Source organism: Ambystoma mexicanum, chromosome 5q, assembly GCF_040938575.1.
Source record: "Ambystoma mexicanum isolate Mex_15411 chromosome 5q, UKY_AmexF1_1, whole genome shotgun sequence".
NCBI classification, from domain to species: Eukaryota; Metazoa; Chordata; class Amphibia; order Caudata; family Ambystomatidae; genus Ambystoma; species Ambystoma mexicanum.
The window spans coordinates 33987936-33998402 of NC_090933.1; positions in this window are offsets into that span (position 1 = coordinate 33987936).

Sequence of the window (10467 nt, forward strand, 5' to 3'; positions counted from 1 at the left end):
GGCAACAGGTCTCCTTTCTCCCACTAATTCCTCGGCAAAGTCCCTCTCTTCCTGTGCTCCCTGGGTGTCAATGTGGAAGTGTTCTGCCGCCCTGAACAGAACTTTATTCAGGAGAGGTTGGTTGTCTACTGGGGAGTCTACCCTGTAAATTTCTGGGTCGTCCTCGTCCTCCTCTTGGTCCTCGTCATCCCTATAGTAGCCCGTCCCAGTTTGGTCTCTCAACATGCCCAAATCTGGATCCTCAATAAAAGGTTGATCCTCATTATATTGAGAGTAGGGCTGTATACAGAAAGGGTCCGAAGACCGTGTTGGTGTTTCAACCCGGGACTTCTTAATTGGGGGTATCGGGTCCCTAGAGCCTGAGGGTGATGCCCCGTCAGGGGTATATAAGAGGAAGTGCTCAGGATTCTTGGCAAAGAAGTCTGCCAATGATGACATCCTAGACATAACTCTGTCTATGTCGTCACTAGACCATTCCTTCGAGCTGGGAATGACTCTTTCCTGGGGGAGTTTCCCTGTTCTATCCTGACTGGACCTATGGGTTTGTGCAGGGGTCTTTAAAATGACAGAAGACTGAGACTTGTCTGTCTGTTTCTGTGGAGTAGAAGACTGTGACCTGTCGGACTGCTTCTGGTGTGTGGAAGAAGGTAGAGAATGCTTCTTTTGTTGTTTTCCCCCCTCCCCGTGGGTGGAAGAGTGTTTCCCTGTTTTTTCGCCCCTTCAGAGCTTTTCGACGTCTGGCGTCGACGTTCGGGGGTAGTGTCCCTATCTCTCGAGTGTGGAGGTTGGGACTCGGGAACCGCCGTTACACGGTCTGCTGATGCCGACTCCTGGAGTGCGGCCTGGGGATAGAGGTCGGCTTCGTCTTCCGACGATCGAACCTCCGTTACCTTAGGGAGCGAGGCACTTTTGGCAACAGTGGATGGCTGCCCGGAGTCATGCGGCGATCTAGATCGAGAACGCCCAGAGGACGCCGATTCGGTGGACCATTCTTTGTGTGCCTCTTTCCGAGAACTTGACGTGCGCATCGAGTCTCGGTGGGACTTTGCGTGTTTGGTGGAAGTGCTGTGGGTAGTGCTTGTGTCACCTGGGGTTTTCCCCATAGCTGCCCTGCCGGACGACCTTCCGAGGTCGGGGACTTGCGCTTGGCTGTCTCTCGACGCCACAATGCCCTCGCCGTCCGAAAGCACGGCGTCTCTGCCATCGCTGAAGGCGCCCTCCGCTGCCATGGCCTCTTGATGCCTGGCGTGGTGGGCCCAACGCTTGATCAAATGGTCCTTTAGTGTTTTTGGTTTAAACCTACTACACGCTGTGCAGTTCGCCTCGGGTGGTCTCTCGGCAAGCAGAGGTTGCACGTGGTGTGTCTGTCAACCCAAGGGTACTTGCGGTTGCACTTGGGGCAAAATTGGAAAGGGGTATCCTCCATACGCACCTTGTGGCAGCAGGCTAGTGTGTGTAGGAATATATATAAGGAAAGTGCCTATATATATAGAATGTAGAGATGTGTGCCACCCCCCACTCTCCCTACTTGTCGGGCCGAGGCCCAAGTCCGTCGTGCAGCTGTCGACGGGTGATTTTTCGCTCCGGCGTCGAGTGTCGAAGTCGGTGTCTCGACGTTGGGGTGGAGAAATGGTGAAATATTAAGATTTTTCTTAAGAATTATGGCTAAGGCCAGGGCACTCCACGGGATGCTTCCGACCAGTATGGAGGAAAAAAACAATCTGAGGGTCCTAGACGCGTGAGGGATCATGGTTACAGTGGACGTCACACTAGGGATAGTATTACTGGCACGCCCTGTGTCGACGCCCATTTTCGAGTTTTGAAAAACAAACTGTAATACTCCGCAGCTTCCACTAGATGTCGGCCTATGCACAGCATGATCTAAGCAGATTCCACAAGCCTCAGAAATATATATATATATAGATGTAAAATATTTTGAGACAAATGTGCAATGTTTTGTGAAAACATTACCTAATTAAAATTACAGAACAGTACCTGAAGGCCTACGGACAACATAGATAAATCCTATTGTCATGACCCTCAAACATAAAATTTACCTCTGGCAAGTAGCCATCTACAACTTCAAAATCAGTCAGTTTGCAGAAAGCCGAAAGGTTGTTTGTAGGGGGCACATAGACCGGTTTTACTTGCAGACTAAGGACAGAGCAGGGGTAGGTTAGGTGAAGCAACCTGTCTCTGTGCAATGGTGGCTGGGTTATGGAGGAAACCCACACACTTGACAGAGCATAGCATCTCAGACGATAGAGTTTGCCCAAGATCACAAGGCTGTTCTACAAAAATAGATTTGCTTTCCAGTTCTGATTGCTTAATTTCCACCCCCTGCTTGCAACACAAAATAGCAGGATATCCTGTTTGCTCAAGATCACATGGCTGTACTGTAAGCACCGCTCTAACCCCAGTATTAAATGCAGTGGGGCTCTCTCACTAAAGCTCCTATTATTAAACCAATTCATATTAGTCAAGGACTGTGAGAGATCAATGTACCCATTTTTGTAGATTGTAAATAGTCTAAGACTTATTCTTCAGCTTTTGCACTTTCTGTGTTCAAGACCTCAAAGAATTATGTATTATTATAGGGCAACGCTAGTCGTCCTATAGTTGAGGTGAAACCTGTCATCCATAGGAAATGCAAACATTCTATGTCTAATAAAATGTGAGTGGTAAGATGGATCAGCATGTCATTTTGCAAATATAATTAGTGGCCGGGGGCGCGAAAACTGGACATTTTCATGCAAATCCGTACTGCGGTTCAAAAGATATAGGGCCTCATTCCGAGTCATGCCGGTAAGTATCTGTATTTTCCGGCATGGCGTAAAGTACGACACTGTGCTGGTTGAAGTCCGAAAATTACGGCCCATTCCGAGCTCACGGACACGCGCTTTCCGCCATGCCGGAAAAGGACCGCGCGGCCTGCCGCAAAACCCCCCAAAAAAACCCTACCGGCATGCAACCGACACGTAAAGTACTACACCGCCCTGTAAGCATTAGCGACAGTGCATAACGGTGACCGTAAATTACGGTGACCGTAATTTACAGAAACCGTAAATTACGGTCTCCGCCGAAAAACGGATCCGGAAATTACGACATCGCACAGAAACGGGAAGGAGAGCGGCGGCCATCTTTAAAAACACAATCCATTGCCATCCGCAGCTGCCAGCAGCCCTGTGAGGAAAGTAAAGTTGTGAACCGGACCAGGCACTGCAGGACATGCCGAAAGCACCAAAAGGGTGGCGGATCGCGTCCGCAAGGTGAAATTCTCCACCGATGAACTGCAGGTCATGGTAGACTACCTTGCAGAGCATGCTGATGTAGTTTTCAGCGGCGACATGCGCAAGGAATCAGACCTCCGCAAGTAGATCATCTGGGCGGAACTGGCACAGAGGGTGAGCGCTGTTGGAAGCACCCCCCGCACCCCAAGGGACTGCCGCAAGCGGTGGGACGACCTGCGGGTGCGGGGCCTCCTCTCCACCAACCGCAGCAAGGCCCTGCAGACGGGAGGTGGGCCAAGTACACAGGTCCAACTAGAGCCGTGGGAGGAGACCTGCGCGCAGCTCATTGGCACGGAATCCATAGAGGGCGTGGGGACCATGGAGTGCGGCGGAACAACTTCTGCAGAAGGAGGTGAGTGTTGACAGTGCACACTGGCAATGTCCATTGCATCATGTAAACTGACCCAGGGGCCATCGAAGGCACCCTCTCGTGTTGCCCTCCCCCATCCAACGCATCCCCCCATCCAACAAATGCTGAGGCAAGTGCCGCCTAATGCTGGCCCAAGTGCGAGTACATAACGCACATCAACCATACTGCACTGACTTGCACAGCCCATCATGCACACCGTCCAGCGTGGTAGGCATAGTACCTGCCGAAATGTACATGAACAGGGCACAACGAATCACTCCCAAACATGTGTATATGTCATCACCATGCACATGTACCACTGCCATAGCTACCCCCCAAACTGAACAACCCGTGAATGACTGAAATGTCCATGCAACCATGTATGCAAATAGGACATAGCACATACACTAATGTTGTCCCTCTCTCCTACCCCCACAGGCACAGACCATGACAGCACAGAGCCCCAAGGAAGCCGGCCAAGCACCTCCGCGGGTACTGGCAGGGCCAGGCCGAAGCCAGCAGCCAAGAAAACCACCCCTCAGCCTACGGAAAGGCCACTTGAAGCTGGCAGACCAGCAAGCCACACAACATCCGCGGCAGCAGCCGAGCAGACCCCTACCTCAGCTCAATCGAGCATTTCAGGGGAGGCTGCCGCTACCGCACCAGATGAGTGGGAGCCCAGCCCGCCACCCATCCAGGGGCCCATGTCGGAGGACGACCAGGAGAGCATGCAAATGCTGGAACCATGCCTCGTGACACTGGCGTCATGCAGTGACTCCGGGGATGCACCATCACCAGTGCACAGCCTTGAACTTGACCCGCTGGGGTGTGACGTCGTTCCCCCCAGTCCACCCATACAACCCCCTGCACAGCATGCTGGTGCAAGTAGATCATCCGATGGCCCCCCTTCACCTGACCAGTTCAGAGTTCAGCAATTGAGCGATCTCATAGGGAACTATATTGAGGATAATCGCCAGACCAGGGCTGGACTGCATGAGGAATTCAATCAAATGCGCCAGTCCCTCAACGACTGCACCAGCAGATTGTGCGACTCCCTGACGGACAATACAACCCGGCTATGCCATGTCCTCAGCCGCATTGCTAATGCCCTTGAGGCAGGGAGTCAAAATACGGAGCCACAGCAGGAGGGCACGTCCGAGACAAGTGAGGCCACGCAAGGCAGCCCGGAGAGACGCCTCCGGCGATCCTTGCGCAAACGGGATTTGCCTCCCCCAGACAAGGGCTCCAAGGGACATTAGCCATTCCTGCCACATGTGGTCCCAAGATCCTACATGGGACGACTGCTCTGGAGTTGGGGGGAGGGGGGAGGGGGGTGGCGTTGTGTTCTGGGGTTGGGGGGAGGGGGGTGATGTTGTGTTCTGGGGTTGGGGGGAGGGGGGTGATGTTGTGTTCTGGGGTTGGGGGGAGGGGGGAGGGGGCATGGGCATTTGCTGAAGTAAGCACTGCTTTTTCATTTCTTGTTATCTCAATACACAATTGGTGTTGCAAAGTTGAACCGTTGTGGACATTCTTCATTGCACTTTTTGTCCATCTGCACATATGGCATGGGCCCATTCGACACCAGATATCAGTGGAGGGGTCAGCCACCAGTCCTGGTTCGCGGGCACATATGTGCATCACGCAAACCTGGTGACTGCTGCATCTACACGCATGCACGGGTATGGCCATGGTCTGTTTGCCCCATGGGTCTGTTCAGGGGGTTCATGACAGGGGTCATGTGGCTTGCTGTTAGGGTACATCCACCAACAGCTGCATGTGTCGCAAAATGAGGTGGGTGTGTGGAATGTCATGGTGGTGAACAGTACTTGGCTGTCATGGCAGGCTTTCGATGATGGCCATATGTACATGTACATAGATGTATTCGGCACGATCGGGGACACAAATATGTGTCCGATGCAATGTAATGCTGTGGGGTGTCGTGTCTACATGATGGTCCGTGAACGGTGGTGTGGACATCTTGGGGTACATGTTCCTTTGTCGCATGCTGCTGTTCTGATGTCGGATCATTCTGGTGCTGTGTGCTGTGTACTGTGTACATTCTCATTTGGCTGTGCATCATGTCCATCATCCAGCTCTGATCCATTCTATGTTGATTCCCAACACTCCTTTGGGGGTGCCATGCCGGTGACGTGATATCGTACCCCTGCTGTCCTCCGTGAATTCCACTTCCAGGGGTGGGTCTCCAATGTGGTGCCAGGCTGGGGGATGCTGCAATGTGAATGTGCAGTGTGCCCTCGGATATGCACTTGGGGTTGTGGTGTCCGCCAATGAGTGCTGCTGGTGTAGTGTGCCTATCTCTTGTCAGTTGGTGTAGATGTAGTGTGATGTGGGTGCCTTATTCTGGCAAAGTGAAAATATGTTCATATGTGCCGTTGCCCTGGTTCTTTGGCAGGTTTGTTGTCAGGGTGAACAACGTACAATGGCTCCATCTTTTCTACGCAGTTGGTTCATGCAGGCACCCACCCTGTGGCACCAGTGCACTTGCATGACACAGTCAGATGACTCAACAGCCAGCCAGACAGGTCATCCTGCATGTTGGGCCATGTGGCGCGGTAGCGTGCTGACCTCTTTCCTTTTCAATCGACCCTCCCAGGTCCAACTTGGGGCCCTCCTCTCTGACATCTTTTCCTCCACCTGTGGTGTTCCCCTGGGATCTAATCTGCCTCCCTGGCTGTTCAACCAGTATTTGGCACTCCTTGGCCACCGCATCGCCACCCTCTGGCCAAACTTTCAGCGCTATGCCGACGATACCCGGCAAATTTTCAGCCTACCCTCGGCGTCCTCCTCTCCTTCCCTCATCTCTGACTGTCTGTCTGATATCCAGGAATGGTGTGCAGCCAATGAACACTGCCTTAATCTAGTGAGACTGAGATTCTCCTCATCGGCACACCCACACCCTCCTTCCCTTAAATTCAAAACACTATGCATTGTCCACAAGGCCTTCTGGGGCCTGGGGCATGAATACCTTCTACTCTCTCTTCCTGAATGTCTTCCTTCCCAAGACCTTTGCTCATCCATCTCCGACTCACTCAGGGTCAGCCGCTTCTCAGAGCAACGAGATGGGGGTAGATCTCTCTCCGCGGCAGGGGCCTCCCTCTGGAACAGCCTTCCTGCATCCCTGATATTTGAGGAGAACCATCTCTGGTTCCGGAAGCACCTCATGACCTTCCTCTTTGCTTCTGCTTTCTCTCTCCCTCTCCCCTGCTGAATTCTTCACTGAAACTGCACAGGATCTGGATCTGGGCCACTCTCGCCAACCTCGGTCCTGGGCCCAGCCACTCTCCACTTGCACTGCCTCCCTGGCAACCCCTGCACTGCGGGACTGTCTCTCTATCCCTACAGCACCCCCTTCCCAGCACTTGTCTGCACTTACCTTGCACTTGCCACCAGCTGGCCCTATTAATTTATTTTTGGATATTCGACTTACTTTGTACTGCACTTCCCCCGTCCCCTTGCACTTGCACTTTTTCCATTCTCACTACCCCTGCACTTGCGCGGTCTGTGTGACACCTGGCCTAGTGGGATCGTTGTCTATCTTCCCCTTGTTCCCCCCTCCCTGCCTCGTCGCGCCTTGAGACACTTGTGTATGGGCGCGTTCCAAATGCCATATCATATCATATGTCATTTCAGCAGGCCCTTTGAGTCGTGTGTAGTTGTTTGGTGTCGGGCCCACCCATGTGTGCGGTTCTTGGTAGTGTTGCATTCCATCTGCACGTAGGGGGAGTGGTATTGTTTTCAGTTGATGTCCGCAACGTGCATGCCAAGCTGGTCCACATACGACCGGTGGGTGCTGTCAGGGGCAACATTGTCATTTGCCATGCCTCCATTTGCTTTTGGTCCAGCTTTGCTGTTGTGTGTCTCATGGGTGGTCCATGTTGGGGATCGGTGGACCCTTGTGTGTTTGGGGATGTGTTTGGGGGGGTGTAAGGGCACTTGGATATGTGGCCACATAATGGACGGTTGTGACATGCCACTGTGTGCCGGTGGGTGCCTTTGGCATGGGTGTGGGACACAGGCAACACCATCACTTGTGCCGGGTTGGCACTGTACATTGGTATGGTGCTCGCTTGTCTTGTGTCTGTGCCGCAATATGGTGGTGATGGTGTCACAGTCTAGGTGGTCAGGGGTGTCTGTCTGGTAGGCCTTCTCCTAGAGCGTCAAGTCATGCTACGTGTGCATGGGGGCTGCAGGGGTGGTAACAGAGGATGCACTGGTGCTGCATGCAGGGCCTGTCTCCCCCCTCCTTCTACCCCTGTGTCTCCTCAGTGGGGGGGCCTGGTGTTGTTGCAGGGGTTTGTGTGGTTGTGGACTTGATTGTTCAATTGGTGTCATCTTGGTGTGGGAGGGTGGTGGTGTGTGGGTGTGTTCCTTTTATACTATGCCAGACTCCTGGCCTCCGTCTGTGTTGCATGTGTGCACCTGTGGCTCTGGGTCCCACTGCTCAGGGTTCTTTACTCCTTCTCTGAGATGCCTGTATGTACTCCATGCCGGTAAGGTACTTTACGGCCTTGAGGAGGACGTAATTTACGTGTGGTCCTTACTTGGAATCAGCTCCGGTTTACGCCATGGCGTTAATTTCACCACGGTGGTGCGCGCGCGCGACCCAAGACCGTAAATTACGGCATTGTAGTTTACGGTGCCGTAATTTACGGTCTGAGGGGTCGGAATGGCATGGAGCGAAAAACCATGCCGGTAAATCAATACCGGCATGGTTTGTACCTTACCTCCAGACTCGGAATGACCCCCATAGTGTAAAAAAGGTTGTGTTTTTCACATTTCCATTTATTTTCCCATAAAGAAAATGTCAAATTTCTGCTCAAGAGCACAGCCCAACCGCTGGATGGATTTGTGCCAAATAAGAAACAAGTTGGGCACAAAGGAAATCCTTTGTTGGTTTGGCGTAAAGCCACAAAAGTTAACTATATCTCCCATGATGCATTGTTGGTGCCAAGGTTTTTCATTCCTGAAAATCCAGCATTACGCAGTTCGAGATTCAAGATTTAGATTTGTTATTGTAAACTGCAAGTAGGGTAGTTTTGAGGCTAGGAAGCATGTTGGCAGGGTAAGAAATAACAATTTTAGAAGGTTTGGAGCTTAGGGATAGTGTCGTTTGCTTTGTTTAGCGTTTTGTCAAGATCTCGATTCATTTCGAGTGGAAAAAAAAGTACTTCGAAACTATAATATATTGAGATGTGGCAATCACTGATTGCTAGTCAGGGGAAAATGAAAATGTGTAGTTATTTGAATACGCAATCCATGTTTTTAATATAAACATTCTTTTAGAGGGATTCCTTCATAAATGATCCTAAAATGAGTGACAGTTGGTTAAACTGGTTAACAGTTTAACGGGGGGCTATTAGTGTTTGGGAGTGTTTAATTTGCTTTATAATTGTTTAATTACTTTGAAAATAAAGTGTGCAACATATGACTGAAGGAAGCCAATCCTTGTTTACTATATCCTTTGTTTTGATTGGACTAGCTGGTCATGTCACTCAACAGTGAAGGCCTCGATTTTTTTCTTGACTTCGGCAGGGAAGATCTCTACATTATCGCATGTCCCACTGTTTCGTCACAGTACCTAATTAGTAATCCTACCTGAACCCGTAGATCCCTCTTTCTTGTCCCATACTGAATAGTAGTAATCTTACCTTTACCCCCACATAACTCTTCCTCGTTCCAGTACCCAATGGTAGTCTTACCTTTACACCCACATCACAGTGACTCACTACGCCACCTCACTCTTCCTTTTCACAGTACCCACCTACCCCACCTTACTTTTCCTTGTCGCATTCCCCCACTACCTGCACCTCATTCTGCCTTATCACAGTACTGCACTATCCCCACCTCACTCTTCCTTTACAGTCCCATACTACTCAACCTCACCCTTATTGACACCATCCCCGTTACCTCACCTCACCTCACTCTTCCTCGTCACTGTGCCTCACTAATTCCACCAGTCTTCCTCATCACAGTCCCCCACTACCCAACCTCACTCTTACTCATCATTCCCCCACTAATCCCATCTCACTCTTCCTTGCCAGTACCCTACAATTACCACCTCCCTCTTCCCCATTACAGCCCCCAAATACTCCTCCTCACTCTTCCTCATCAGTCTTGCACTACCCCATATTACTCTTCCTTGTCAAAGTCCCCCACCTCACTCTTCCCTGTCAGTCCCATACAACCCCCACCTGACTATTCCTCGTCACAGTCCCCCACTATCCCCACCTTATTCGTCCATGTCACATTACTCCACTACACAGCATTAGCCCCACATCCGTCCTCATCGTCCCAGGACCTAATTAGTAATCCTACCTTTACTGCCACCTCCCTCTTCCTCGTCCCAATAACCAATAGTAATCATATTTATTTATTTATACCACACTTTTAAAGCTCACGGTCGCCTGGAGGCATCATGGCACTACCCAGCAAGTAGAAGAGAAACTAGAACAAATAAGTCTTCAAAGATCCCCATAAGACCAAATAATCAACCATCCTCTGCATGGCCAGAAGGAGAGAATTTCACAGGATGGCCTTGCCACTGAGATGGCGCAGCTGCCAACCCGAGACAGTCTGAAGTGGGGAACCTCCAACAAAAACACTTTGGCAGAGCCAAGAGAGTGGCGAGGTACATAAAACTGGAACTTAGCCTGCAAATAGGCTACCCCAGTCACATGTAGGGCACAGAAAAGCATGCAGAGAGACTTAAACAGCACCCTTTTCGCCACTGGGAGCCAGTGGAGGGAGTGCAGCACAGGGGAAAAGTGGGCCCTGTAGGGGGTGGAAGTAGGGACGCCAGGTTTTGTA